The sequence below is a fragment of the Harmonia axyridis genome, chromosome 1, assembly GCF_914767665.1.
Source record: "Harmonia axyridis chromosome 1, icHarAxyr1.1, whole genome shotgun sequence".
Lineage (NCBI taxonomy): Eukaryota > Metazoa > Arthropoda > Insecta > Coleoptera > Coccinellidae > Harmonia > Harmonia axyridis.
Genome location: NC_059501.1, coordinates 56,861,212 through 56,884,741, shown reverse-complemented (window position 1 = coordinate 56,884,741; position 23,530 = coordinate 56,861,212). Strand labels below are relative to the sequence as shown.

Here is a 23,530-nt window from a genome sequence, read left to right as displayed (position 1 = left end):
CTATGATAATGACATATAGAGAAATAAGAAACAAATGTGCGGAATTATTTTTTCTCGAATTAATGTAACTAAGAAAAATTCAGGTGGATCATCTGAATTTTTGAGTGCTCTTTGTAGAACAGATCACTCTTTCATTTCGTTAGAATATCAGTAATTTTCGATTATTGAGCTGGAAATGGTCGCAAACCATAAGATTCTACTCACTGAAAACGAATTCTTGGTCAAATTCTATTATGTTCGTACGTCTGGTACGATCCAGCCGTAAACATGACAATTCTCTAAAAGAAAGACCTAAACACATAAAATCTTCTGATTTCGAATAACACGAGAAAATTAGTTGCAGTTCAAAATTTTGTTTTCCTGTGAATTTCAAAACTACCTATTCCATCAGAATGAAATTGTGTATTTAGCCGAAATTTCATTTTGATCGCGTTTCCAAAATCAGTGAAAATTCAAAAGGAATATAAAAAAAAAATTATCTGATTTTTCGTTACCAAAAAACCGACGAATTTCAGCTTTTGGATGTAAAAAAGAAACACCTGTTACACCCATGACAACAGTTGTACCGATCAGCTTCGGATTTTGCATTTAGATATAGAAATAGAATAATAATTATAAGCTTTTTTCAAAATCTCATGTTGATCATGTCTCTAAAACCAGAGAAAATGTATTATAAATTGTAAATAGATCATACCGAGTTTAGATTTTGCATGTAGATATGAAATAACAAATTTCAAGCTTCATGCAAAACATCGTGAACCATGGAAAATTCGAGCAATACAATTTTTCGATGATAATTAAAGTGACCTAGTTGAAAATTTAGCTTGAAGTTGTTTGATAACAATTTCCATCATTTTACAAAATTTCATATTTATCGCATTACGAAAATTAGAAAAAATACATGAAAAATATCGAAATGAAAATGAGGAAAAAGAAGGAGGAATTTCAGGAGCTTTTGAGCGTCAGTTCATTCATGCGCTATTTGCACCCTTGGAAACTACTATATACAGTACCTAATGCGGTTTCCAAGGACGTAATTGGCGCAATTGATTTTCACTTTCCTCATTTTTTCTTATCGATTTCAATGTTCATCAAATAGAGATTCATCTTAGATCTCCTTAGAGATGACAGTTGATGAAACAAGAAATAATCAAAAAGTTCAACGGACCTTTGTAATCTGATATTAATTGAATGTAATTTGCATTCAATAATCCGTAAAAGGAGCTGCGAACTCAGTTATGTAATTTTTCGAAATGAATGGATATGTGAAAAGAATGGTTCAAGAATGTGAATGATTTATATTCCATGTTTGAATAACACCAGCAGGTTTCGATGTATGTACATCCTTGCAAAACGTGTTTCTGTGATGGATGATGTTAACTTCGCAAAATGATCCGACACACTTACTATTGATACATATTTCTCAGGAGACGAAAAACAGGTGCACTATTTAATAATAATAATAATAAATCCTTTATTTCATATTGCAATCTACATAATAATCCCTAGAATGATTACATAAAATGCAAACGAGTGACGTCAAATAACCGAAAAGTAACTAGTGACCGCTGAGAAATTCATTCAGAGAATATGGTTCCAAGTTCATCAAAATGTTCTTGACATGTCCTCCGTAAGACCCAAAAACATTTAGCTGCTGAGGTAAATGATTAAATAATCTTATACACATATAGTGCGGATGCTTCTCTGTTAGAGTAAGACGATGTATCGGATAATGAAAATCTCTGGATCTCATAGGGTATCTATCATTGACTTGAAGATCAAACTTTTCCCTGTTTTTCAACAAAAATTTCAAACATTCCAAAATGTAAACTCCGTATACTGTAAGCATATTATTCCTCTTGAATACACCACGGCATGACTTATAGTACCCCATTTTGAACATAATTCTCACCATCTGCTTTTAAATTAGAAACACCTCATTCACTCTGGTACTGACTCCCCAGAATATTATTCCGTAAAGAGCTATTGATTCCCAATTTGCAAAATAAACATTTCTATAGCAACTCTCTCCTAGATAATTCGTCAAAACTCTCATGGCGAAACATAAAGAGCTCAGTTTCTTACTTAGTCATTCAATATGGTGTGTCCATTTCAAATAATTATCAACATAGACACCCAAAAATGTTGTGAACTGATCAATAACAATTACTTCATCTTCAATCTCAACTCGATCGATTTTTTCTTTTTTGTTTCTATCAGTGGAGAACAAGACTGCTGTTGTTTTGTTTTCATTAACAATGAGTTGATTCTTAGTTAACCATTCCTTAATAAGTTTATAAACATCAGACACCCTGTCGGCAATGCGTGAGCATGATTCACCCCCAACCAATATGTCATCAACATATCCAATAATGTATAATTAATCTTCCTCGAGGAAGTTATAATAATAATAATAATAAAGTTTATTTGCTTATAGAGGTCATTAACAAGGCCGTTATGGGTGTCCAACGAATGAGACAATCCAACATATCACGGGAGGATGTCAAATGTTTGCAGGAAATGAATATAAAGAGAGACACGATGCAGTAGGAAAGATACTACACCAAGAAATGGCAACTAAATTAACACTAATTCATTCTGAAAAAGTGCCATACTACAAATACCGACCGGAAACCATCCTGGAAAACGAACGCTATAAACTGTATTGGGATCGTATCTACAGTTTTGACTGATAAAACAGTCCCTCACAACAGGCCAGATATATTGCTAGTTGATGAACATCAAAAGGCAGCAATACTCATCGACGTAGCAATACCCAATAACAACAACATGCGTCAAAAAGAGGTCGAAAAAATTTCAAAATATAGGGACCTCGAATTTCAGATAAAGCGCCAGTGGGGAATGATATCAACGAGAACTATTCCAATTATCATCTCAACAACAGGAATAGTACCCAAAAATCTCAAGAGAAATATCAAGCAACTAGTACTTAGTGAGTATATATGTAATATAATGCAAAAAGCTGTTCTTTTAGGTACTGCAAGGACGGTGAGAAAATTCCTAGGAAGCGACGGCGAGGAGAAATCCTACGCGTATAGGCAAAAGTCGGATAATAAAGTTTATTTGCTTATAGAGGTCATTAACAAACAAAATAAACAATATTGATCCTAAAACACTACCCTGTGGCACTCTGTGTTGCCATTATTTTTGGTTTACTAGAAGAACATCCTACACCCCTTTACTTTTTTACTCAACTTCTCAATAATTGTTGTACGAAGAAGTATTAAGAAAAATCCTCGCACCCCTCTACTTAATTTTTTCAAATGGGCATATATGGATTCTGCCGTTTTTAATTAAAAAATGAGAAAATAATTTACAATTTGCGATTAGAGAGTAACTGCAATCAGATCATTATTCTTTTAGTAATTATTATTGAGGGAAATCCATGAATCCATGAATTTTTAATTTGGTTCCAACAAGATGGTGCGCCTCCACATTATGGAATTGAAGTGAGGAGGTATCTTGACATTTCCTGAGAAATGGATTGGTAGAAATAGATCAATTGAATGGCCACCTCGATCTCCAGATTTGAATCCTATCGACTATTTTATGTGAGACCAGAGTACTGTTTACCAAGACCTGCGACTTATAATTCTGAGAGAATTCGGAAGAATACCTGTTACTGTATTGATTAATTCATTGAGGAGTTTCAAAGAACGGCCTGTTACTGTATTGATTAATTCATTGAGGAGTTTCAAAGAACGGCTTGTACATTGTCAAGCAGTCAACGGTGCTCAATTCGAACTTTCAATACTTTTAAATTATTTAGTATATTTCATATTTCAGTATCGTAATGAGTTCATTACAGTTCTAAAAACAGTGCTGTAATGAACTCATTACAGCATCGTTTTCAGTTATATTTTTCGTAATTTCAAATTATTTAAAAATTCGAAACGTACGATTTAAATTCAAATTCCGTAATCTGTCAATTTTCGTAACAGTCATACCAACTGCCAAGATACAATACAAAAGTCACTAGGATGTAGATGTATAATTTGAATTTTTCATTGAATTTCGACAATATTTCACAAAGCTTGATTGAAATAGAGAAAATACCGTCTAATACTCGTTGCAGAAGGCAATTCCAACACTCTTCGCATTCGTGTCGGAATAGGAGCCCATTCTGCAACTTGTTTTAGAATATACTATTCCATCCTTGAATAGGAAACTCATCGGTTTCAAAAAGCTAGTAACCATATCCAATTGATTATTTTCTAATGTTTTAATAAAACAAACGGTGCAACCAATTTTACTTTAATTCGCAATAATAGGTAATCAAATTACCTTTCATTTGATATATTACAATCCATATATTTCCACTTGAAAAAAATAAGTAGAGAGGTGCTGGACCTAGAGGGTGAGAAATATCAAATTGAAAAAAGCCAAGAATAAATTGCTTTTGAAATTAAAATTCGAGGGGTGCGAGGATTTTCCTCAATAATTCTTCGTACAAGAATTATATTGACGAGTTAAGTTACTTTTTTGGCACGCTATATATATAGATCGCTGTTGTTAGATATCGATGTCTATAATATTTGCGAATTAATTTTAATGATGAACGGTATCTCTCACCTCCTATAATTGACGCTTGCTCCAGGTAACAGCGGGCTATCATTTCGTCCAAATGTTTATAATTTTCGAATTGTGAGACGTTTTAAACGATTGTGGTTCGACCGCTTATTGCTCGGTTCGCCTCGAAGAGAATGTGCTAAAAACTTGAAATATATTATGAGGGGTCCGAATTTCTCAGTTGAGTTGGGCATAATCTGTAATACGGAATACTACAGATCTTCTACCAGATACAAGCGTCCAAAACTTGTACTTCAAATAGTTCAAATCGAGTATTTCGATGACCGTATCACCCAATCTTCCCCAGAATGTCCGTTCAGCCAATATATCCTTCCTTAAAGCTACTCAAAAGGTAATCCCAATTCCTGTCGTTTAACCCTTTTCAGATCAGGACAAAGGAGTCTATGACTCGTATATTCCAAACAGCAGGTTAGGTTTAGCGAGTAAGAGTCTCACACTGTTCGACCTTTCATAAGGTAGTTCTACCATGGGGATGCCGCCTTCTTCAACAAAAAGCAAATTTCAACTGTTACAAGGGTTTGCGGACACACAGATTGACGGACCCGCTTGCTCCGAATGATCTGAAATGGAATTTGGGAGTGGAAATTTTTAGATCATAAAGCTTCCTCAACTTTCGGTGGAAAATATAACAAAACAATGAGGAAAGTATCGAAATGAAGTCATGAGCTTTTGTATAATATGTTGATTGAGATAAACTTTCGGACTTGTATCACAATCACAGAGGTGACCCTTATGTTCCTTGAAATTTAAATTTTTATTTATATGTTTTTAAGATAATTTTCGAATTTGAAGCCTAATCACACAGGTGACACTTATGTTTCTTCAAATACAAATTAACTGAATGTACAGGGTAGGCCAAATTGGACACTTTTAAATGGGAAGTCCTATTTTTTTAGTGGATAGACACAAATGGGACACGTATATTTCTACCTATTTCGATACAGCTGAAAATTACTATTCCAAAAATATAGCCTACTTGAAATTTTTCTGAAGTAATGTTCGATGTCCCAACTGGTGGCCGACTAGGTCACCTAACCTATTGTTATTATATTATATCTTTCAATCCATAGGGTCCATAGACATTAGGTCAGGAGATCTAGACGGCCACCTGTTTGGAACATCGAACATAACTTCAGAAAAATATCAAGTAGGTATGCTATATTTTTGGAATGATAATTTTCAGCTCTATCAAAATATGTAGAAATATACGAGGTGTTCCATTTGAAAGAAAAATTCATCACGATATCTCACAAAATATCCGTTTGCAGAAAATTAAATATAGGTAGTCATTGAATAGTCCATATGGCAGAAGATCGAGAGCCTTTGCTATAATGATCGCCAACGTCGGATAACTCTGATATGGCACATAAAGAAGAAGCCATTGAATTCTACGTAAGAAGTTCCTATAAGACGGTGTTTACATAAATGAAAAATTTTCAACAGAACAAAAGTACAGCAATATTTCGTAAATGTACATTTTCTAAAAACACCCTGTAACTATGTAACGGTTATAGCTATGAAGTTGGGGTTTTCGCCAATGAGTTTCTCATGAAAATTGGCCCTCAGACACCGACATCAGTTTCGGTCTATCTAGTAAAAAATTGAACTTTCCATTTAAAAGTATCCAATTTGGCCCACCTTGTATACATATGTTGTTCGAGATTAGTTTCCTGAAATGTAGCATATGTTGCTTCAAATTTAAATGGACTGAATCTATAATATTGATTGAGATATACTCTCCGTTTTGTAGCGTAATCACATAGGTGACACTTATGGTCCTATAGTATCAAATGAACTGAGTCTGAATTCTGTTTCAAATTTGAACGAATAAAACGTATGTGGGCTTCAAAATGGAATTTTAAGGTAATTCGACTAGCCTCTGATAAACATAAACGTCGGTATTTGAGTTCTAGTTAAAATTTAAACTTTCCGCCTAATTCCACTAATCGATCGTCAACGGATCAAGCCATTTGCTTCCGGGCATCCGCATTTTCAGAGTTGTCTCTTCTAGCACACCAGTCCACGATCAAACCATATTCGACTTCACTAAGTTGGTAAAATTCTTGATAGTATACAGCATGGTGTTTAAGTTTCTAGTAAATATAAGCCTAGACTTGGCAATCATTTCAAAAGGATTTTAACAGCGGCCGAAATGTATTGGAATAGTTATTTTGTTATTTATTATAAAAACGAGACGGACACAATCATTTTACGAATTGTGAGCGGACAGATAATGACGCTTACGTGATAGAGAAGGAGATAATACATAGCGTATTGTGATTTTAAACTTATTGAATACATAAATAATTTGAATAGTTAGATTCATAAAATGCACTGGAATCTTAAAGATCCAAATTACAGTTCTGTGGTCTCCAAGGGTGTAATTGGCGTATGAATGAAAGAGCGCTCAAAAGCTTCACGTCGGTGCTCTCTAATTATTAACATATATTACTGAAATTGATTCCTATCGATTCGATCGATTGATGTTCAAGCAAGCGGTCTAGACCAGATTGGAATCGGACAACAGTTGGATATAGGCTTCAAGAATAATGTGTTCTGTGATGTGTCCTTCTGTCTCCAAGGGTGTACACTACCTTTCTCACTCTATGGTACATATTCATTTTGATTCTGTGCGGCAATGGCTCGATAAATTCTATCAATTTTTGGAAGAAACCTTGGTATTGCAGTTTAGAATATCTCACTGATTTTTTTTTGATGAATTTCTAAATACTTAAAATTTTTACATTCTGATGAATATATAAAAAACAAGACATTTTGAGTTTTTCAAAAAAAAATTATATGTTCTCGTGTATTTCAATTTGAAAATTCAGAATATCAATGAATGGAAATTTTATTAAATAAGAAAGCGATAAATGACAATTCAATCTTAGGAGTGTTTTAAAATCATAACTACATAATTTCTTGATAATGAAAACATTTTGAAATTTATTCTTCTTCTTCTTCCTCTTTTATTTAGGTCGTAACCTGTTCTTCTTCACGGTGTCTCTACCGAGGTGGATACCCAGCTCTCCAGCCACCTTTTTCTCGGTCTTCCTATGTCTCTCCTTCCAGTGGGTTTTCGATCTCGTGCTATCTTTATTAGTCTTTCATAGCCCGCTCTACCAATATGATCATTCCATTCTCTGCGTCTCTTCATGACGAATCTCCCGATGTCCACAACACCAATTTTGAAATTTATCATTGAAATAATTGAGTTACGATTGAACAACTTATCAATTTTTCAAACTGAAACTGAAGATTTTTTTTGTGAAAAAAATATCTGAATTTATTCTAAACTGCCATACGAAGGTTTCTTCCAACAATTGCAAAAATCTATCATGTGATTTCCACATAGAATCGAAATGAATCTGCACTGAAGAACCTAGTGAGAAAAGTGTACCCCCTTGAGGAGCTATAGGAGTTTTGGTTCATTGACCCATATAAAATCACTTTGATACAACACTTATGCAATATTATTGCGATTAAGCATGAGAGGAACATGTAATAATGGTTATTGATATCTCAGGATATCCAACTGAGTTATTATACAAATATCATATAAAAGATAAGAGCTGTATTGTGATTAATTGCCCGCTGGAACTTCAAGATCAAGATCCGTGAACGAAAAATAAATCACATTTACGAAACTCGTTATGATGAAGACTGGTTTTTCCCATGATCAATGAAACTATGGGTCAACACAACGTTTCACCTTTCTAGTAGCCCCTGCAACAACTTACTAGTATATCTTTGGAATTCTTAAAACCTTTTCAGCAGAAAGGAATCAACTTGAAATACCTTGAAAATTATCAGTTGAATTCTTCTCAATATATGAGCATAGGTATATTTCTATAATTTTCAGTCTATACTATCTAACGAAAAAAAAAGGCCTCAGTTTCAGCAATTACTTCTTCATTGACGCTAAAGAAGCAATTTTAAGCCCATTATGCAATTTTGCCATTGTTTTCATTGATTTGTGACACGGCTCATCGTCTTGATGAAACAGTACCTTTTTTCTTCAAATGGGACCGTTTTTTAACGATTTCATCTTTTAAATGATCCAATAACGATATATAATAATCGTTGTTGATGGTCTGGCCCTTTTGGAGGTAATCAATGAATATTATATCTTTCGCATCCCAGAATACTGATGCCATGACCTTGCCAACTGATCGTTTCCTCGGTTTGGATTCGGTTCATCGTGTGCAGTTCAGTCAGCTGTCGATTGGACTTCGGAGTAAAAAGATGGAGCCATGTTTTATCCATTGTCACATATCGAAGCAAAAATTCAGGTTTATTGTACCTTAACAGCTTCAAACAATGCTCAGAATCATTAACACGTTGTTGCTTTTGATCTATTGTGAGCTCGCGCGGTACCCATTTTGCACACAAATTTTCGAAAATGATATGATGTACACGTTCAGATGATATCTTCACAATGTCTGCTATCTCGATCAACTTCACTTTATGGCCATTCAAAATTATTTTGTGAACTTTTTTGATTTTTTCGTCGGTGTCTGCCTTTTTTAGGGGTCCATAGCGTTCGCCGTCATCGGTGCTCATTTCACCACGTTTAAACTCAGCATACAAATCAATGATGCTTGATTTCCCTGGTGCAGACCCCGGAAACACTTCATCAAGCCAAGATTTTGCTTCAACTGTATTTTTTCCCTTCAAAAAGCAATATTTTATCAGCACACGAAATTCATTTTTTTCATCTTTTTTCAAATAACAAAAGTAGCTACACTCACAACGCAAAATCTCACAAACTAATGGTCGGACTGCTGTCAAATTTTGACACGTATCGTTTGAAGGTTGATACTAACTGAAAATCATATGGATTTAATTCTAGCACCGCCATCTGTGCATCAGACCAGGGACTTTTCAATTGGTCTAATCCTTAGTATGTAATCTGTGCATTAAAATGAGTCAACTTTGCATAAGAATAATGATAGTATGTATTAACAAGTTCTTTTAAAGATGGTAATATACAAACTGGGGGTATTGGTACAAATAATTTTTTTTTTACAGTAAAAATCCTTGTAACAGATTATATACTAAGTATTTTGGGTGGATCGAGGAATTTTACTGTAAAATAAAATTAATTTGTATCAGCACCCCCAATATACTAATCAGTTAACTTTGCAGTAAAACCGCAAATAATCCTCATTGAATAAAAATACCCTCAAAATGTTTTGTTCATCATCCATCTGAGAAGAATCACCTCTACTCATTCACTATAATATATGGAACGTACGAAGATTAGTGAAAGAAATAATAACCTATACCTACTTCACTCATCAATATTTCATGGCATGCAGATGATTAAAATGAGTTCCGTACCGTATAACAGTTAATATTATCATGTTAGCAACTCCTCCCTAGAAAATAAGAGAAAATACCGGCTACCTGTTTTTAATTATTGATCGGCTGTCGATTTTCAATCATCTCTAGAATACTCAATTAGATCCCATTGTAGGCACCCTTCCGACCTGACCTGGTCAAAACGTGCGAATAATAAATTACACTTAATTCGGTTATTGGATGCCGTCGCCTGAATATCTTATTGGCAAACGTGCAATCAACGGTTCAAAACGAGAAAGAAAACTGATGTTTTAATTTCGGACCAATCTGCGGTTTTATAATTCGCAGAATCGTAGTCGCAGTATAATATGTAGTTATTAACGATCTAGGAACATTTGATTACTGGGGTTTTTCCTATTTAGGATGTGTTCTATTTCTTCGGGAATTTCGGACACTTAATTCAGTCACCTAGGTTCTTCATCAAATAAATTAGTAAGTGGGGTAGTGGACCATGATTCAGATATTCAAAAAATTACAGTCATCAGAAGATTCCTCATTAAGAAGTAAAATACCTAACCGCAGACAACAGTTTATTAGATCCCATATCATTTCTGAGTATTGGTAAAAGTTTAAAAGTATCACGAGAGCATCACAAATTTCGTTAGGAATATAATTATGTAGTTAATTCGCTAATTTTAGAAATTCCTTCAAGATCATTTGAATCTATTATCGCCTACTTCATTATTGTTTCATTCTAACCTCAGAGTAATAAACATAGATAGAGGGAGCATATGTCATTTTCAGTAAGCAAATTTTGTCCCCAACGTAAACAATCAAATTTGACATGAAGCGCGCGGAAATGAAAACATATCAGTGATACGATATTTCACTCAATTCGGGAGTTTCTCCACGAAGAACGCACTTCTTATGTCCCATAGTGAATCAACGTTTTAAATTAACTCAAAATATATCGAAATAATTACCTAAATATTTCAGAAATTCAGAAAACAAACTACAAGCGCTCCAAACGACGTAAAACATCCGATGACAATAGGAGAGCAAAAGTTGCCAAACTTTGGATTACAGCAGGTAGATACAGAAAATAATAAATATTCTGCTTATTATAAATTCAACACTTACGAAAAATATCGGATTTCAAATATTCAAATTTGCATATTTAATCGGGAATCACTTCAATAAATATATTTCATTCAATATAATATACATTCATAATGATATAGTAAAATTGTGGATTTGAAAATATATCACAATCCGACAACGTAATCTAACCATGTTGGGGACATGTAAAAATTGCGTATACTCCTCCTATCTATTTTTATTACTCTATGATTCTAACGCAATTTTCAAAAGATATGCCCAACAAATTTTCCACAAAATAAAACGAAAATATATAATTTTATATAAGCAGAATTTAAAGAAAATTATGAAAGGAAGATCGTACAGCTCTACATTGTGTGCGATTAGTTGACAAACTTCAAGGGACGACAATAAAAGTCAATCGTAGTAGGTAAAGCATATTACATATACTTAATCAAAATGTGGACACTTAATCTTCACTTTGATATCATTCGATTTCACGAAGTCTTTAACTTTTCTCATAAAAACAGAAATATCTCGTTTATTTTTACCGAGATTTTTACAGCATCATAAAATTCAACCGTATAGCTAAAAAGACCATTAAATTCGTTACAAGTCGAGAATGCACAAGAGTGCTGAAAAATTTATTATATTGGGTGTGGTAAGAAGGTAAATGCAATAATAACGATGCAAAAAAAATATTGATACTATTTGCTTGTTTTGATAAAAAATTCTTGATCTTTTTTAGTTCCAGCAAACATTTTTGCTTTCATTCTGTCGTAGTAAAAACTTCATAACATGAAAAATTAGGTTTGTAGCCTTGCATTTCTTTATATTGGCTCATTATTTCCAATAATAAGCCTTTGGAATCATTCAAGGAAAAATTTTTGAATTTTATATTTTGAAATCGATAGAGGCCAAAAATCGAGTAAAATGTTCCGTCATAAATCAATCATTCATAAAAAACATTTAAAAAACCTGTATACGAGCTTAAACAATCAATTATTCAAAACAGAAAATCTGATGAAAAAATGTAAGTACTGGATTACATATTTAGTACATTATTTGATCAGATTTTCTGTTTTAATTGCCAAAATTAGCTGAACTGAGTCGAGAAAAAAAGGAATTAACACAAAACAGACGAAAAACAATATAGTGTTTCAAGACCGAAAATTATTACTTTATAGTACTTATCTTGGTAGGATCTGTTGCGATTGAAGTAAAAGGGTTTTTTTAGATATTGAGTTTGAATTGTTCTGACGACAGATTCTACATCAAATTCTGAATTTCATGTCGGCCATTTTTACGGAACCTCTAGTCGGATTTTGTCCATCAACGATCACAAGGTTCTGAGCGGATCTCAGAACCCTTTTGAGCTAGAAAAAAAAGAATGGCACATTTTCGGGCTCGATTTTTGAGAGAATTAATCAACTGTTTTCAAGTTATAAAAGAAATTTGGAAAATGGCGTGCAATGAAAATTTCTCATAACTTCTTTATTATTGGTGCTATCAACATAAAACAAAAACAACCTAGAGACACTTTTTTGGTAGAATCCATTGGTGTAATAACTTTTTTTTATCGCCATTAGTTTTGAAGTAATAATACATACTTTTGTGTTTTCAAATGTAAACCAAAACAATTTATATAGTAAATAAAATCGCTTAATTTTTACTTTTCCAAAAATTTATAACACGATATATAAATTTCTCATCAAGCTATAAAAATAATCAAAAGTTTCAGTTTGAAACGACCAATCCACCAAATGTCTCTCTTCAATAATCTGTAAACTGTAAACGGATATAATATATTTGTTGACCTCCAAGGTCTCCGGGTTTACCACATTTAATTTTTTTCAACATTTTCAAATTGATGAATGTTGTTCTTTAAATGTTACCATAAGAAATTTTATATATCAGGTGCTATATTTTTGAAGAGGGAAAAATTAAGCGCTTTTATTTGTTATAGAAATTGTTACGGTTTACATTTAAAAAAACACAAGCTTGTATTATAACTATACAAACTAATGGCAATAAAAACAAATGATAACATCAATGGATTCTACTAAAAAAGTGCCTGTAGGATGGTTTTGTTTCATATTATTAGCACCAATAATAAAGAAGTTATGAGATCTTTTCATTTCACGCCATTTTCCAATTTTCTCTTATAGCTTAAAAACAGTTGAACTTATGAGGTTGCGGCTTTCACCAAATTGATTCTCCCAGAAATCGAGCCCGAAAATGTGCCATTCATTTTTATCTAGCTAGAAAAGGGTTCTGAGATCCCCTCACTAGACAACGAATTTGGGACACCCGATATACCTATACTCTCAACTGCAGCATTCAAGATCCGAGATCTGAGTTTTTGGTTTTTTTCGTTCGAGAGTAATCGATTTGACGGACCTTCGGACGTACAGATAGAATAGAATTCGAGCATGAATTTGCGACCAGTGACTAGTGAGTCAAACCTTATCGTTTGAGACCACTCTCAGCTCAAAATTCGAAAAAATACAGACACCGTGACGAAATAAAATAGGTAAAACACATTTTGGGAAATGAGCGTTGAAAAGAACACTCTCTCAAAGTGTTATTGTGCGACGTATTTTTATTATTTTGGTATCTGAGAATTGTTATTTGTTTCCTTCAGTGTTACTCTCAGGTATAATTCTATATTGCATATTTTATTATGTTATAATTCTACAAATGAAATTCCATATTATCATCTATTATTTGGAAATTAAATGTCACGCCTAAATTTCATTTAGATTTTTACCTTGATAGCATTCCAATGCAACTTTCAAAATGAACAAAATAAATGACACTCAAATTCCGGCATGGGACTAAATAACAGAATAAAAATAGGATTAACTTCATAAATGTTTGATTATTATTGATTAATTTAAAGATCTATTATATTCCAAGATGAAAATAATATGGACTAATTATTCATTATGTTGAAATAAAAGGAAATTTATGTCATTGGAAGAATCTTCATAAATTCCAACTCAGATTAATTAGAGTGAAATCCGCTCAAGTATTTTTTCAATTTATGTGAAATAACTAATTACTAAGATATTCTTGATAGAACAATGAAATATTTTTCTAATGGTGAAGTAATTGCAAAATAATTTTATAGTCTTGATAATCGAATTGAGTTGAAACAGTATCCAGTGATCTACGTTTCTAGAAGATAGGAACAAATTCAAATCAGAAAACTTCTAGGAATGGATTCTGTTGGAGTTTTATACTCTAATTTCGAAAATACACCACCACGAAAACAGCGAATTTACGAGGTTTAGTTATGTTTGAAGTTCAAAATTTTAATGAAAATCAAATATCTGTCCGCAATAAAATTCTTGAAATTAAATAACCACAGTACCTACAATATGAAAAATTATGAGATATATCTGAAGAGATACTGAAGACAATGTTTTTCACTGCAATACTTAATACATAGTTATGAGGAATGATGAGTTTCGAAAATTTTGTGTTTCTATTTAACAGTGCAGCATGATTTTATTACCTTGTCAGCTTTTTTATATGATTTGATGTATTCCATATATCGTCGGCTAAGAGTGTAAATCTGCTATGTCCATAATGAACAATTTTGCAGGAGACCAAAAAAACCGTACAGTACAGTGTTATAATAATAATAATAAGAGAGTTTATTCATGAAAATACATTCAATAAACTCCATTGAATGTATTTTCATGAATAAACTCTCTTATTATTATTATTATAACACTGTACTGTACGGTTTTTTTGGTCTCCTGCAAAATTGTTCATTATGGACATAGCAGATTTACACTCTTAGCCGACGATATGTATAAAGATAAGGATAAATCATCCTTGAACATTTCGTCACAAAGTCTGACGTATTTTCGAATTTCGAGGTTCCCTAAAAATGCGGACGTTCGAAATTTTGTTTTCCTGATAATTTCAAAATGGAATGTACTAGAGGTGAATCACATTTCACATAGGTGAACAGTTCTTTGATATACAGGGTGTTCCTAAATTGAACGTACAAACGAAAAGGGGAGATTCCTCAAGTGAGTTTAAGAAAAAAAAGTCCCATAAACATGGGGTCGCAAACGTTTCGTTTTCGAGATACAGAGTGTTGAAGTTTGAATTTTTTTCAAGTTTTTTTCTCATAGTATCTACACTTCACAAGATATTCAACTGAAATTTGGCATAGATATTACATTTGAGAGTTTTCACCACGTGACATGGCAATTTCGATAGAAGATCTACAGGGTGATATTTTTTCTGGAACACTGCCACCTGTTCTTCTGCAGAACTTTTTTTTGGTGAGCAACTGTTAATTTGAAAAAATGTAAAAAGAAGCTTTGTTCTTATACTAAACTTTTCGGTCTCTTGTAGTTTTGTCGTATCTACCAACGATTTCGAGAAAAAAATTTTGAACGATTCTCTCGAAATCCTCGTGACAATCCAAATTATGATGGGAAGGCCAATTTGTAAGCTGTGGTGAATGAATTCAGTGTCAGTTTTTATGGAAATTTTCCTGATCTGTAGCGATGATTCATAAAGATTCGATCAACTCGTATAATCAACACAAAAAATGTATTACAACAAGAAACACTCTGTATCTCGAAAACGAAACGTTTGCGACCCCATGTTTATGGGACTTTTTTTTCATAAACTCACTTAAGGAATCTCCCTTTTTCGTTTGTACGTTCAATTGAGGAACACCCTGTATAGCTCTTCGGTCCCCAAGGGCGCAATAGGCGCATGAATGAACAAGCATTCAAAAGCTCTTACACGCTATATTATTTTTGACAATATAATTTTGTATATTCAGTAATTCCACGTTTCAATTCCGTATTTAGTTTGCATTTCAATTGATTGCAGAAAATGCTTGCTCTATTTACAAAAAATAACAATTCATGACCTCCAGGTCATGATTTCGCCGTTTTTGCGAATTCGATAAACGATATACGGAAGTAATTTTATGGATGGTCGTGCTACCAGGAGACCACATTTGGTGAATTCAAATCGGGTAATTATGTTGATTCTTGATTAAAATGATTCGCTGAAAAACTGATACACATTTTCTCCTCTTCCAGTAAAAACATTTTGCCAACATCAAAAAGTAAGTAAAGTAAGTTCTCTATGTATTCTCTATATTTCTAATGAGATATTTGATCAAATTTCGAAAGAACGAATGAAACAATCTATTTCTTCCACATTGAATCGGGATTTCTTGAGAATTATATTCTATTATTTCTCTTGACCTACGAAAAAGTGTGATGTATTCGAGACAATTTAAGACATATTATGAAGCATTAGTTATGCCTATGTATTTTATTAATTCAAGAAAATAATTTTCGTAGAAAAACAGTAACAGATTATGAAAAAGATTATTTTCACAATATTGTCGCTTATTTCAGAAACTACCAAACGGTTCATTTTGGCAAGCAATTTGAACATTTAATTCAAAAATATTGACACATTGACAATAAATTCTTGAAACAAAAGTCTAGAAAATCCCAGAATGAGCTTCTTTTTCATTGAAATATCAATTTTTCTTTCTCTTTGTGGCAAGCCGAAAATGATATGTAATCGAAAAATGTACTTTAAAGGCTAACTTTTGGTATAACATGCCGAGTTATTCTGATATAATTTTTGTATAGCAAAAACGTTCAAAGTCGGATGACGGATGCATTGTAATTCTGAGTTGTATAAGAGAAATACTGACTACTGATCTTTTATATGACACCAGACAGAAATGTAATTATAGGAATAACTTTTACTCTTGAGTAAAGGCTCAGAATGGACCAAATTTCATTGCTGTCGATTTGTATAATAACCCATTACTTGATAAAATTAAGCAAAGTAGCATGCCATCTTTCAAGGCTGCAATTAGAGTATTGCTTATAATTAAAAACGTTCCATATGAGGTTGGTGAATTTTCGGGTGTCGATTTTGGGAACGGACTGATTGGGACTTGATCAGAATCCTAACACCAATTTTCGGTTCGTCAATTTTTGTCGTTGTTTATTTTATTATACATTTGTGATAATTACTGTGATACATATGTTTTTAGTATTTTATATTTTTGATTCAGTAATTGACTGTAACATGTAATGTATCAGATATTTATATGACAAGTTCAAATGAAATTTTTGTGAGGCATACTAATTTATCTATCTATCTAATTTGTATCTATATTCTTTTTAAACATAATGTAATGTGATCTATCCTGACTCTTCTAGGGTTCCGTGAGACCACTCAGAACGAGACTCACAAGTTTAGATCTTGTACAAACCGGCTTTCATCTGTGTATCGCCATATGAGGCACAGTGCTGTGTTTATTATAGAATCTTATAATTTATTTATTTGAAGATATTTGCAGGAAAACAAAAAACAAAAACCAGCTCAAGATAAACCTAAGATTACGAGGCACTCCTCACTGGACCAATCGAACGTTTACATGCTATTCTCCGAAAATACTTAACGGATTTTGATTATTATAACAAGCAAACTGAGCTCATTTTTGACGGTGTATTCTATTGAAATCGGATGAAAGGAAAAAAGTTGAAAGTCATTTAAAGATGATCTTTCACGCGGAATAAGTCGTGGGCCAAAACTAGTTATGTGTTATGTAATAAAGATCACGCTTTGGAGTTGATCTAGAGGTAATCCTTTACGAAGCCCTAATTTTCAGAAATTCCTGACTTCGAATATATGAAGGTTGAGGAATCGCACTAAATCGCGTGAAAATTATTGCAATCATATTAGCGATATAAGTTTTTTCCTCAAAACACCTTCCCTTCACAAAATATTCAACCGAAATTGGGCATAGATATTCCAAAATTAAAGATTTCATCATGTAATATGCTAATTTTTAATGCAAATCTACGGTGTGATGTTTTTTCTGAAACAGTGCGCGCTTCTTTCCTCCAGAACTTTTTTTTGGTCGATCATTGATAGTTTAGAAAAATTTAAAACGAAACTTTGGTCCAGTATTACACTATTTGGTTTCTTGTAGTTTTGTCGATTTCGAGAAAAAATTTATGCAGTTAACTCGAAATCCCCAAGAAAATCCAAATTACCATAAAAATCCTGTTAGTAAGTTGTGATGCATATATTAATTATAAGTTTTGGTACTTATACAGGGTGGTCACTTTTTCAATGGGATTGTATTGGTAACTTTTAAACCATAAGAGTTAGAAGGTCGGTCAAATGGAGACAAAGTTGCATGCATAGAAGCATTATCAAGCAGTTCAAACAAATCGAAATTATCAGGGCCGGTTATTGAGATATCATCAGAAAAGTAAATTCTGTCATTATGATTTTTCTTTTTTTCTCACTTTATTTCAAATATTATCAAAAAATGTTACAGGAATTTTTTATTCGACAGTAAATTTTTTTCAATTTGACGTAATCAGATTTCGTATCCAACGTTTCGTGCTCTCTGTGCCACCCCCAACCTCATTTTTTCAATTTTATGACACTTTTCCAAATAACTTTTAACGCTGAATTCAACGATATATCAAACAATGTCATTCAAAGTTGATTTTCAGGTGATTTTGACCCTTATCCAATTTTCTTTGGGTGGCCCAGAGAGCACGAAACGTTGGATACGAAATCTGATTACGTCAAACTGAGAACAATTTACTGTCGAATAAAAAATTCCTGTAACATTTTTTGATAATATTTGAAATAAAGTGAGAAAAAAAAAATCAAAATGACAGAATTTACTTTTCTTATGATATCTCAATAACCGGCCCTGATAATTTCGATTTGTTTGAACTGCTTGATAATGCTTCTATGCATGCAACTTTTTCTCCATTTGACCGACCTTCTAACTCTTATGGTTTAAAAATTACCAATACAATCCCATTGAAAAAGTGGCCACCCTGTATACCCAATCTGTAGCAAAGGTTAATAAAGATTCGATAAACTGGTATAATCATTACAGAAATATAGAACTACAAGGGCTCATGTTTATAGGACTTTTATCCAAAGAAGCTATCATTTTCCTTTGTACCTCCAATTCACAAACACTCTGTATTTTTCGAATTATCATTGTGTCGTAAATTCCTTGGGAATATTTTTTCAATAGGATTCTTTGATTTATTGACTTTAAATCAATGAAGGATCAACGCTGTATCGGAACTCATTATGTAATAAATTTACGGCAAATAGCTCTCATAATTTCCAAGAAAAACATCGGACGGTGGCCTGATGGTTATTTATTTGAGTTCTTGATTCTATACATTTCACAACGTAAAATTTAAGAGTTTCAGTTTTATAAATTCCATATAGTTTAGCCGTCCTGTATAATCTCCAGGCAGATATGTACCTTTACGTATGCGAACATTGTATTTCGATAAAAAAGGTCATCTAAAACAAATAGAAAATGATTGAATCCAAGGGCGTAGAAATGGAGGGGGTATCGGAGGTCATTAGCAACCCCCCCCCCCTACCCCAAGATTTTCAAAATATAAAATTTCAGAAATCTCGCAAAGACGAAGAACGAATATTTCTCCATTAAATGAACCAATATTAATAATAATTTCCTTTCCTTTGAAATCGACACGTCAGTAAAAAATCGGACCCCTTTACGGTTTATGACTATGAGTTTATTATCGCTTTCAAAATGAGTACTTTTATTGCACTACGAGCTCGTCTTTGTCCGAGGATTATTATTTTCCTTTATCTATCCGCTTTCTTGACATCGCCCCTTATATGCCATCTTTCATCGGTATACACTTACCCGTTGTTTTCGGTTTTTGTATCATTCTGGTCACAAAATTTCAATATGTAATCATCAAAGAACTGAACTGAGTAATTCGCATCGAAAAATTGTCTGGACTGTGCTATACGCTTTATTTTGTTTCATTCAAATTGCAATTCATTTGTGAAGATGTCAGTTTTGAATTGACTATATGAACAGGGTGTTTCTAAATTGGAAGTATAAATGAAAATGACAGATTTCTCGGAACATTTCAAGAAAGAATTTGAGATGCAAGTGCTGAAGTTCAAGTTTTTCTTTCATAGCACCTTCCCTTCACATGATATTTTACTTGAATTGGTATAGATATTCCAATTTAAAGTTTTCATCATGTGATATCCTAATTTTCAATTCATATCTACAGGGTGAATTTTTTCTGGAATGTGCCCGCTCATTTCCTCCACAATAATATTTTGTGAACCACTGGTAGTTGAGAAAAATTTAGAAAGAAACTGGTTCACTAATACACTGATTTGTTGTAGTTTTGTCGTATCTGCAATTGATTCCGAGAAAAAAATTTAAACAGCTCTCTATAGTAATTCTCAAGAAAATCCAAATTATTATAAGGATCCAGTTGGGTAACTGTGATAAATAAATTAATTATAAGTTTTGGTACTTATTTACCAACTCTGTAGCGAAGATTAATAAAGATTCGATAAACTGGTTAAGTATTACAAAAAAGTAGAAGTACAAGAAACACCCTGTATCTCGAAAACGAAGCGTTTGCGAGCTCATCTTTATGGGCCATTTTGTTTTTAAAATTATCCAAGGAATCTGTCATTTTCCTTCGTTACTCCAAATCAGAAACACCCAGTATAAGGAGAGAACAATCTCACATTATAGATATGAGTAAACAATGTTGTCAAAAAATTTTTTTTGGATTACCTCCCCCAAGAAAAAAAAAAGATCTACGCACTTGATTGAATCGACTGAAAAAAAAATAGTAGATAATAATTGAAATATTTATTCGTCATATGAAATAGTACCCTTCAGTATTAATTATATACACAATTATATAATATATATGTGATATATATGATATATTAATTATATATCACAATTCGTAACCGATTCTTTTTAGAATATTTTTGGCCCATTGATCTATAAAATTATCTCATTTGTGAAGAAAAAGGATTATTCAATAAAAACTTTTTTACATTGATTTAAAATGAATTAATTAGAATTGAAATTCCAAATCTCACCTGTATATTTTTCACTCAAACTATTCCTGCGTTCCCCCACATATCACATCAACAAAAAAATCATATCTTTTTTCATTAAAAAAAAAACGAAATCAAAAACGAAAAAACTTTTCAAATCGATGATCTTTCGCGGTAAAACGGAGCAGGATGTTTTGTCGGACGACTGCCGGTCGGATACCGTGGTTTGTACTTACTGACCGAGTATAGAATTTGCAATAATTTGACACGGTGCCCTCGTCGTCTGTGATGCCGGCCGTTGGATACTTTTTGGGTCAAGCGTGTGCCTGATATAGTTTCGAAATTTTGGACCCACGGAGTGAATGAAGACATGCGAGTGCCTATATACCGGAGCCATTGTTAATTTTAGAGCGGGGGTAGTCGCTTATTGTCATGCCCATTCAATATTCTGTGAGGAACACGAGACGACATGGTACTATTGGTATTCTATGCCCTAATTGAAAATCGAAAATGACCCAAAATTTCCAATTCATATCTATCGACAAGATCGATTTCTTACTTATATGGACCCCTTGTCCAAGGGCGTAGTTTTTTTTTCTTGGGGGGGAGTGTGTTAATCGAAAACATTTTTTTTTTGACGACAACGTTTACTCATATCTGTAATGTAAAAAAAAAAGTTTGATAGAGAAGTTCGAACCAAATTATTCCAATGAATTTTTTTATTACCAATTCGGTTGTTCCTACCTTATACTGGATGTCCCTAAATTAGAGTTACGGAGGAAAATGAGAGATTCCTTGGATAATTTTAGGAATGAAAAGTCCCATGAATATAACCCGCAAACACTTTGTTTTCGAGATACAGGGTGTTTTTAGTGTGTCGTACTTTTTAGCGATGCTTATATCTGTTTATCAAATCTTTATTAATCTTCGCTACACAGTGGGTAACTAAGTACCAAAACTCATAATTAATTCATCCATTAGCTGGATCTCTATAATAATTTGGATTTTCCTGAGGATTAATAAAGAGTTGTTTGAAATATTTTTCTCGAAATCGATAGCAGATACGATGAAACTATAACAAACCAAAAAGTGTAGTATTGGACCAGAGTTTCTTTTTAAATTTGTACCACTTTTACAACTACCAGCGGTTCACCAAAAAAGAGTTCTGAACAAAAGAATCAGGCATCCTTCCAGAAAAATATCAGCCTGTGAATTTGCATTCAAAAGTAGCATATAACATGATGAAAACTTCAAATTGGAATATCTATGATCAATTCGAATTAATTATCGTGAGGAAAGGTCCTATGAGAAAAAAAACTTTAACTTTAACACATGTATCTCAAAAACAAAGTATTTGGGTTATAGGACTTTTTTCTTGAAACGATCCGAGAAAACTGTGATTTTCATTTGTACCTCCAATTTAGGAACACCTTGTAGATATAGTCAATTCAAAATTGATGTCTTCACAAATAAATTGCAATTTAACGAAACACAATAAGTGGTACAACACATCCCACACAAATTTTCTCTGCGAATTACTGAGTTCTGTTCTTTGATAACTACACTATTGAAATTTTGTGACGAGAATGATACAGAAAATCGAGAACAACGGGTAAATGTTCACCGATGACGAATGCAAAAATCACAGATAACAAATAAGAGGCCGAGAAAGCGGATAGATAATAAACCTCGGACATAGACGTGCCTGTAGTTCAATAAAAGTACTCATCTTGAAAGCGATAATAAACTCATAAACCGTGAAGGGTCCGATTTTTCAATGCCGAGTGGATTTCAAAGAAAAGTAAAATGATTATTGGTCCATTTTATGGAAAATTTTTCGTTCTTCGTCTTTGCGAGAATTCGCGATTTGGTAATTTGGAAATCTTGGGGGGTGTTTACCTCCAGTACTCCCTATTTCTACGCCCTTGACCTTTGTGCGGCCGTGCAAGTGTTGTTGTATTGAGAATACAGAAAATAAACAATTTTTGATGAAAAATATTTTTACTGCTTTTCAAATTGATCACCTTTAAGATCTATACAATTTTTCGAAAATACAAAAAATAACCAAGCGATTTTGATGAAAAATATTTTACAGCTTTTCAAATTGATCGCCTTTAACATCTATAGGGTGACTGGGGAGGGTTGATACATTTCTACAAAATTGTTAATAAAAAATTTGTGTTCAACATTCACCAATCCATTTATGTCAAAGTGAAATTTGAGGACTTCGCTTAAACGTTTTAGCAATATTTTATAAATGAAAATGAAAATTTCAACCTTGATAATGAGTTCTTGAAATTGTCGGTGCAAAGTGTCTCAAACCTCCCTATACATGGGAGGCTTGATACACTAAAAGCGAGGTTTGATACAATAAGAAATAAGTTACAAGCAATAAAAAGAAATCTATCTTTTATTATCATAACATAACACTACCTAACACCTACATAATTCGCAAGTGATCATTTTTATTTTACTACTGACACTTGCATAGGCTGAATGGCACTCCATTTTTTGATGAGGATGACGATCCAGCTTGCATCTACTGCAGTTCATTATTTTCGGCGTTCATCGAAAAATTAATCTTTTTCATTTTCGTCCTCAG

At 32.9% G+C, this 23,530-nt stretch overlaps 1 protein-coding gene across 1 annotated transcript in view; it reads right to left on the bottom strand.

The window, feature by feature from the left end:
* Positions 1 to 21,289, bottom strand: part of LOC123670692 — a 38,295-nt gene extending 17,006 nt beyond the window's left edge. Inside the window, exon 1 of the mRNA XM_045604219.1 lies at positions 20,971 to 21,289. The gene's annotated coding sequence lies outside the window, so the exon portion shown is untranslated. The remainder of the gene's footprint in view (positions 1 to 20,970) is intronic.
* Positions 21,290 to 23,530: the final 2,241 nt, after the last annotated feature.